The following is an 8,315-nucleotide window of genomic DNA, read 5'->3' as shown; positions in this document are numbered from 1 at the left end:
TGCAGGACAATTAATAATTCCATTTTTATTGTCATTTAAAAAAATCACCATGACAAAACCGTTCAAGCTATCCAAAATCCATTGGCAATTTAAGTTGTTTAAAATGTTTTGGCATCATGTAGACAAAGTTTGGTGTGTATAGTGTTACTCTCCTCTGAGCAGTATGCATTAATTCACAGCTAAATGTAAAAAAAAAATCCACATTCAAATCAAAATAGCTGACTTCCTGTTGATCGTAGCTGATGACTGTGAATTAGAAAGTTGTCCGTGTTGATAAGAACAATTTTTGTACCGAGTTTGGTGTCTGTAGCTAAAACTAACCCCCCCACTTTTGACAAAAGGTGGCGCTATAGAGTGCCTCTTCCACGCCCTTTTAAAAGCTTTTTCCATTGTCTAGCTATCAAGAATACTGATATGTGTTTTGAGTTTCATGTAAATCTGAGGTTGTTATCTGCCTCAAAATCACCATAACAGAATATTCAAGTTTGACACGTTGCCATGGCAACAATATATAAGATATCAATATCCCCACAACAGATTTACATCGGCCATGTTTTGTCATTATTCTGATGAAGTTTGAAGCAAATCGAGTAAAAATAAGATGCTGAATTCAAAGCATTTTGAAAATGACTCACTTCCTGCTGCCAGTTGGTGGCGCTATAACGTTGACTCTTAATAATCACATATATACGATCGGTATCATACATCGAACAAACCGATGAAGTTTGATCAAACTCAGGCAATGTATGTGGATGTTATTAGGCATTTCCTGTTTCTCACTTTTTGCCCTAATTTCAACGCCTCGCCACGGGCAAACCGTTCGAGATATAAAAAATCCCCTCGCAATTTTTCATCCCCAATGTCTTGAGATCATGTTCACCGAGTTTGGTGGCAATCATGTAAAAAACCTATGACAAGTATATCAAATTCCAGAACATGCTTTTTTTAAACAGCCATGAATAGCTGACTTCCTGTTGGGCGGAGCCTTTGACATAGAGCGCGAAAGTTGTTCAGCTCAATGAGATCTACAAGTGTACTGAGTTTCATATAAATATATGCAAGTGTGTGTGAGCTATGGTTCAAGATTTCTGACTGTGTTCCAGGGGGCGCTGTAGAGCCCCTGTGCCACGCCCGGGTCCCAGTCTCTGTGGCGTCCTGATGGCCGCAGATTCCAATGTGTGTGCCAATTTTCAAGAGTTTTTGAGCATGTTAAGGCCCCCAAAAACCCCCGGAAGGTTTAATAAAAAATAAAAAAAATAATAATAATAATAAGAAAAAGAATAATCCTTAGGGGAACAATAGGGCTCTTCGCCCCTTCGGGCTTGAGCCCTAATTAAAGCTGCAAGCAGCGATGAACGGGCCCTCGCACCCGGGCTCACCGCCATCGTGTGGCTTTAGTAAAAAGGTGAACGTTGAGAAATATGCATTTAAACTCATAAATATAAGTGCAATATATCAAAGTTTATTCCATATGTGTGCCAATCTTCCTGTTGCCAGCAGGTGGCGCTATCGTTATAATGGAATATTGGCCTTCAGATGTGTTCAAGCCAGGACCCTTATCACACATGTGAAGTTTGGGCAAGATCGGACATTTTATGCCTGAGTAATAACATCTTTTATTCCCATGGCAAGACATCGAACTTCGTCATGGCGACATGGACATGCCTTTTAACAAAAACTCAAGATCTTCACAACTGAACATCACACAGGTCTTTAGATTAGACTGACCACAAAAAAGACATTGATGTCATAAAATTTCTAGGAGTAGTTTGTCACAGTGTAAAATATGTCACTTCCAGTTGCCAATAGGTGGCGCTATGACTATAACTGAATATTGGCATGTAGATCTGTTCAGGTGTAGAGTCTTATCAAAAATGTGAAGTTTGGGGCGGATTGGACATTGTATGTGTGAGTTATAGCACCATCATTTTTCATGGCGAATCATCGAAATTTGTCAGGCCGCCATGGACATGCCCTTTAACGAAACCTCAATTCCTTCGCAATTTAACATGGCAAAGGGCTTTAGATTACACTGACCAAGTTTGGTGTTGATCTGAATAAATCTCTAGGAGGAGTTCGTTAAAATACAACCCCTGAAAATGACAAAAACAACACCAATTTTGCAGGGAAAATTAAAAATAACCGACTTCCTGTTGGGATTCGGGTTTCGTACCAAGAGACTTTTTTGTAGCTATTGGTGTGTTACATATGTTTACCGATTTTCGTACATGTATATGACATGTAGCTCGAGGCGCACTCCATTCAAAATTTATAGGTGGCGCTATCGAGCCATTTTGCCACACCCAATGGAATATTAGCCTCCAGATGTGTTCAGGTCAGTACTCTTATCAAACATTTGAAGTTTGGGCAAGATCTGATATTTTATGACTGAGTTACAACAACTTCTACTCCCATGGCGAGACATCGAACTTTGACATGGCGCCATGGACACGCCCTTTAACGAAAACTCAAGATCTTCTCAATTTAACATCGTACAGGCCTTTAGATTAGACTGACGACAAAAAAGACATTGATGTCAAAAATTTCTAGGAGTAGTTTGTCGCAGCGTAAAATATGTCACTTCCTGTTGCCAATAGGTGGCGCTATGACTATAACTGAATATGGGCATGTCAAACTGTTCAGGACAGGAGTCTCATCAACCATGTGAAGTTTGGGGCAGATTGGTCATTGTATGTCTGAGTTATAGCAACTTCCTGTTTCATGGCGAATCATCGAAATTCGCCAGGCCGCCACACACAGGCCCTTCAACGAAAACTCAAAAGCTTCGCAATTTAACATCGCAAAGGCCTTTAGATTAGGCATACCAAATTTGGTGTTGATCTGAATTAATCTCTAGGAGGAGTTCGTTAAAATACAACGCATGGAAATGACAAAAATGACACAAAATTTGCTCATAATATTAGAAATAACCGACTTCCTGTTGGGTTTCGGATTTTGCTCCAAGAGACTTTTTTGTAGGTATTGGAGAGTTACATGTGTATACCGATTTTCATACATGTACATGAAACGTAGCTCGAGGCGCACACCGTTGAACGTGTATAGGTGGCGCTGTTGAGCCATTTTGCCACACCCACTTCTGAAACCCATATCAGACGTAAATTTTCGCCAGTTCTGAGGTGTGTGCAAAGTTTCATGACTTTTCGATCATGTTTAGGCCCTCAAAAATGCGATTCATCTTAGAGAAGAAGAATAATAATAAATATAGCTGCAAGCAGCGATGTCGGGCTCAAGCCATCAGTGCAACGCCATCCCGGTGGCATCGGGAAAACTGTGCCCAGCGGGCATAAGCATTTACAGTAACCCTCTGACAATCAAGTTTTAAGGAATGCGGCAGTTAAAGGGTTAATCCGACCAATCTAGACTTTGAAATCACATACACAGAACAATATATATAACTTTAGTAACACATTATTTTTATATTTATAAAAAAATGTATAAGGTGTGCATTATAGCTGACACCTATATGAACACATTACAATTGTTTTGTGACTGCAAGTCTTTCTTCTCAAATGCTATTGAGCTTCAAATTTGCATTTGAGCCCATGTGAAAAAGTAGCAAATTTACATATGACTTACAGTTTGTTGTAATAAATATCAAACATTCAAATTAATTGTGCATTATAGCTGTCACCTAGATGAACAATTACAGTTGTTTTTGTAAGTAATTCTCTTCAAATGCTACTGACGTTAGAAAAGTGTATAACAATATCACATGTAACTTTAGAGACCGTCCCTAAATTTGAGACTCTTGAATGTCCAATGTCAAGACAGCTTTATGCCTTTTTTTTTTTTTTCTTTAGTTTTCTTTTCTCTGTGTCGGATTGCTGATGTCCTATACCCAGGCATAGATGTCCATCCATCAATTACGAACGGATGGGAGAATGGCGCATGTTTTTTTTTTTTTTTTTTTTTTTTTTTTTGAGCAACTGGGATGGTGCCCCCTCTGGGAGTTGGTGCCCTACGAAGACTGCATACTCTGCATATAGGGAGTGGTGGTACTATCTGGAAGATATATTCCTCAAACCATCGTACAAGAGGAGGTGATGCTAATCCTTGAAGAATCGCTCAAAAGCTAAGTGTACAGTTTCCTTTTATTGCATCTTTAAATAAATATTTCTGAATTCTGAATCAAACTGGGTTGGGTTTATTTATTTATTTTATGAGACAACTGAGACTTTAATCTCCTTTGTAATATATGTGCTTTTAATTAAACCAAGAACAATTTATTTATAGATGTATTACTGCTTAATAATGACTATTATTAAGGGAAAAGGCTTTATAATCATGAAATATTTACTAATGCTTAGCTAATGAGTGCAGTTATTATAAAGTGTTACCAATGCATTTACTAATGTTAACAAATTAGACATTATTTTACAGTGTTACCAAATCCTTAAATAATTTATTAGTGTTTTGTAATGATTTTAATTACCTATAAGCATTTGTGAAATAGTTTTGCTTGCATTGCAGCTTTATCTGTCAGTTGAAGAGTTTTACTGTTACATCCATGAGATTAATACATGTCATGTCACAGAATGTCATAGGTCAGTATCAAATGAGTTTGAAATTATTATTTGCAGCACAAATAAGGATTATTAGGATGTTTTTAAATCCCTAAAACTGTCAGAAAAGGATAAGGCCTAAGAGATTTCTTAACCTGTAATGAAAGGAAAAAAAACGCCACCATTAGCAACAACAAAAACAATAACAATTTAAAATACAGATTTTTTTTTCCTGATTATTAAAGGGATGATTAGGTCTCTCTCTCTCTCTCTCTCTCTCTCTCTCTCTCTCTCTCTGCCAGACAGCCCCTCCCTACAATCCACACACACTGTCAATCACCAAAAATTCACAGTCACCAACCCCCACCCACCACCAGGATGGTCCTGTCCTTACCTTCCGGGGGGGGGGGTCTGCTGCGCCCCTGCCTTCGTCTTCAGGCAGGAAATGCAGATTCGCTACCCTCGGATTACGAACCATGGACGGGGCCTTCCGCCAAAGAAATTTATATTTGTGCTCGCTGAGCTGTCAATAAATGTATGCTTCGTACATTCCTCTATCTCCCGAGTCTTTCTGGTAGAAATATAATGATATGCGTTCAACAAGGTAGCCCAATAACCCAAACGACGTAACAGGCAACGCCCCTGACACTCCCGAAGAAGAAAAAAACACCAACTTATATGTTTATGTTGGGCGACTCAGTCAGGCGCTCGCTCACTCAGTACGCGCTGAAGGCTCGTTGCAAAACGGCCAATGCGTTTAACAGACCAGAAAAAAGAAGATCCTCCAGTAACCAACAGGTCTGGTGTTTGGGTGCACTTTGGATTCCCTTTAAACTATAATGGTGATGGCAAGAGAGTGGTGGATAAAAAAACAACGGTATGTCGCATCTGCAACATGACAGGGTACACCAGCGGGAATACAAAAAAAAAAAAAAAAAAAAAAAACACCAGCGGGAATACTTGAAACATGTCAACTCATTTACGCTGACATCACCTTATTGTGTCAGTATCTGGGAAAAGACGAAAAAAAAGGAGAAACAAGCACGCAACAAACTATCCCTCCAGCATTTAGACACCGGTATTATAGCTTACAGGGAATCCAAAGTGCACCCACACCAGACCTGTTGGTTATTTTAGGATCTTATATTTCTGGTCTGTTAAATGCATTAGACATTTTGCAACGAGCCTTCAGCGCGTGCTGAGTGAGCGAGCGCCTTAGAGGCCGTTCACATATCGCGCCTAAAAACGCATGGAAAACGCTAAGCGCATCTTTCTCCTCCTTTCCAAAGCGCTCGGGCAGAAGCGCTCATAAGGCGTCTGTCTTTGCTAAGCAACAATGACGTGCTCTCTCCATGAGACGCGGAAATTTCAGCGAATGATAAATGGATTTGCAGCTCTAAAAATCGCTTGCAGTAGCTCTGCTACTAAATTTATTTCAAAATTGCAATCCATATACAACTGTGAACAGCTGTTCCTTCATCTTGGCTGAGTTTTCAACGTTGTTACGGGAAAGGATGAAGCTGATTGGTTAGTTCTTGTCACATGACCCGCGGTGCGCTTGCGGCATTCTGAAAAGTTGAGATGTTTTTACATTTTGCTGTATCTAAAACGTACCGAACCGAACCGAACCGTGACATCAGTGTATCGTATCGAACTGAACCGTGAATTTTGTGAACCGTTACACCCCTAATATATATATATATATATATAAAAATTCAAGTGTACAGTTTTCTTTTATTGCATCTTGAAATAAATATTTATGAGTTCTGTGTTTGTTTATTTTATTTATTTTATTTTTTATTTTACATTTTTTTAGGAAGATTACAGCCTTTAATCTCCTCAAAATAAATGTGCATATAAACCATGAACAATTTAATTATAGCTGTATTTATAAAATGCTTACTAAAATATTAATTTTGGGAGAAGGCTATATAAAGCATGAACTGACTATTTACTAATGCTTAGCTAAGAATTGCAGCTATTATGAAGTGTTACCAATGCATTTACTAATGTTAACAATTGAGACATTATTTTAAAGTGTTACCAAATCCTTAAATAATTTAAAAGTGTTTTGTTATGATTTCATTAACCTATAAGCATTTGTGAAATAGTTCTGCTTGCATTACAGCTTAGTCTTCATCTGTGAGCTGAACAGTTTTACTGTTACATCCTTGAGATTATGTAAATTCAAATAAATGTCATGTCACAGGGTGTCAGAGGTCAGTATCAAATGAGTTTGAAATTATTATTTGCAGCACAAATAAGGTTTTTTAGGATTTTTTTTAATCCCTGAAACTGTCAGAAAAGGATAAGGCCTAAGATATTTCTTAAGCTGTAATCAAAACAGCACAATTAACAACAACAACAAAAAAATAACAATTTAAAAAACAGTTTTTTTTTCTGGTGATTAAAGAGATGTTTAAGTCTCTCTCTCTCTCTCTCTCTCTCTCTGTCTGTCTGTCTGCCACTCAGCTCACACCCCTCCCCCACTCACACTCACACACACACACAGTCAGCACTCATACATTCCTCAAACAGAGTGACAGAGTGAGATCAGATGTCTGACAGTTTTTTAATTTTCTTTTAATCATACAGTGCTGTAAAGTCATGAAACTATGCATATTTCCTCAGAATCACTGGTTTTCTAAATGAAAAATGTTTTTTAAAGGTTTGGAAGCTGCAATTTAAAAATAGAAGACGATTAATGTTTCACTTTTTACTGTCATTTCAAAAAATCACCACGACAAAACCGTTCAAGCTAACCAAAATCTGTTCGCAATTTAAGTTCCTCGATGTTTTTTCTTCATGTAGACAAAGTTTTGTGTGTATAGTGTACTTCCCCTGTGAGGAGTATTCATTAATTTTACAACTGTAAAATCTCAAAAATACACATTCAAATCAAAATAGCCGACTTCCTGTTGATCGTAGCTTATGACTGTGAATTAGAAAGTTGTCCGTCTTGATAAGAACAATTTATGTACCAAGTTTGGTGTCTGTAGCTAAAACTAACCCCCCCACTTTTGACAAAAGGTGGCGCTATAGAGTGCCTCTTCCACGCCCTTTTCAAAGCTTTTGCCATGGTTTAGCTATCTTTAATACTGATATCTGTTTCGAGTTTCATGTAAATCTGAGCTTGTTGTCTGCCTAAAAATCACCAGAACAGAACATTCAAGTTTGACACGTTGCCATGGCAACACTATATTAGATATCAATATCCCCACAACAGATTTTCTTCGGCCGTGTTTTGTCATTATTCTGATGAAGTTTGAAGCAAATCAAGTAAAAATAAGATGCTGAATTCAAAGCATTTTGAAAATGATTCACTTCCTGCTGCCAGTTGGTGGCGCTATAACTTTGACTCCTAATAGTCACATATATACGATCGGTATCATACAACGAACAAACAAATTAAGTTTGATCAAATTCAGGAAATGTATGTGGATGTTATTAGACATTTCCTGTTTCTCATTTCTCGCCATAATTTCAACGCCTCGCCACGGGCAAACCGTTCGAGATATCAAAAATCTCTTCGCAATTTAGCATCCCCAATGTCTTGAGATCGTGTTCACCGAGTTTTGTGGTGAACGGGTGGAGTTCCTCAGAGGAGTATATCAAATTCCAGAGCATGTGTTTTTCATAAAACCCTAAATAGCCAACTTCCTGTTGGGCGGAGCTTATGACATGCAGTGTGAAAGTTGTTTGGTTTGATGAGTTATATATATGTACCAAGTTTCATATGTATACGTGCAAGTATGCATGATATATGGCCCTCAGTACTACAGGGGGCGCTGT

Source organism: Carassius gibelio, chromosome B10 (genome assembly GCF_023724105.1).
Source record: "Carassius gibelio isolate Cgi1373 ecotype wild population from Czech Republic chromosome B10, carGib1.2-hapl.c, whole genome shotgun sequence".
NCBI classification, from domain to species: domain Eukaryota; kingdom Metazoa; phylum Chordata; class Actinopteri; order Cypriniformes; family Cyprinidae; genus Carassius; species Carassius gibelio.
This window is presented reverse-complemented; position numbering follows the sequence as displayed.